The following is a 1,056-nucleotide window of genomic DNA, read 5'->3' on the forward strand; positions in this document are numbered from 1 at the left end:
TAGTGCTGCTCTGAAGCACAAAAATTTTTGTAATTACAAAAGTATATTTTATAGTGCAAAAGCAAGATAGGAACAAGAGACACATTTAATAATTTATTAGATTTATTATTTATATAATTAAATTAGATAAATAAATGACTTTACTAGACTTTGTCTTTAATAAATAAAATTAATCTTTTACATTTTCTACATTTTGCATTTTCTACATTTTTTTACATTTTGCAGATCTGCATAAATGATGATTCGGAATATTTTTCAAAACATATTCAATCAAACGTTATTGCACGTGCCAAAAACTGGTACACCACATTTTCAATGTACGTCTTCTCATATAACAAACCAAATAATAATAAACCAATAATAACAAACCAAAAAATAACAAACCATAATAATAACAAACCAAAAAATAAATTAATCCGTGATATAAAAATATTCACGGTAAACAAATTAAAGAAATTTAAACACTTGGAAAATAACACTTCGGCATCAACAGAAAAAGCAAATATCCTGAAGGTAAAATATAAATATTTTAAATTACAATAAATAATAATATGAGGCTCTTAAAGGCATTTATTTTACCAATTTATAAATATTTTATTTATAAGTTAATTAGTTAAATTAATTAAATTAGTTAAATTAGTTTAATTAGTATAAAAATTAACTATTAGTATTAAAATTACTATTAAAATTTACTGTTAGTATTAAAATATATTAATTTTTTATTTATATTTATGTTTTAGAAAATGCCAGGTGAACTTATTCGCTACATCGGAGCAGTACATTCAAGATTCATTATTCAACAAGTGGAGAACAATTATATGCATGAACCAAAATATGATTTAAAACGGAGAGAGAAATGGACAAAGTATTTGAGAGAGCTAAAGCAGGCGAGGAAATAACTCAACTCTTATTGTTAGCAAAAAACGAAATTGACCCAAATAAAGCTGAAAGTATTGCGCGCAAGATCCACAAAGACATGTCATGTTTAATTCATAACGTGAATACAGATTTATTCATTCCCGAACATTTATTAAATAAGGAAGAGATCGGAAGAGC

This window comes from Wasmannia auropunctata, unplaced genomic scaffold, assembly GCF_000956235.1.
Source record: "Wasmannia auropunctata unplaced genomic scaffold, wasmannia.A_1.0 LD336005.1, whole genome shotgun sequence".
Classification (NCBI taxonomy): domain Eukaryota; kingdom Metazoa; phylum Arthropoda; class Insecta; order Hymenoptera; family Formicidae; genus Wasmannia; species Wasmannia auropunctata.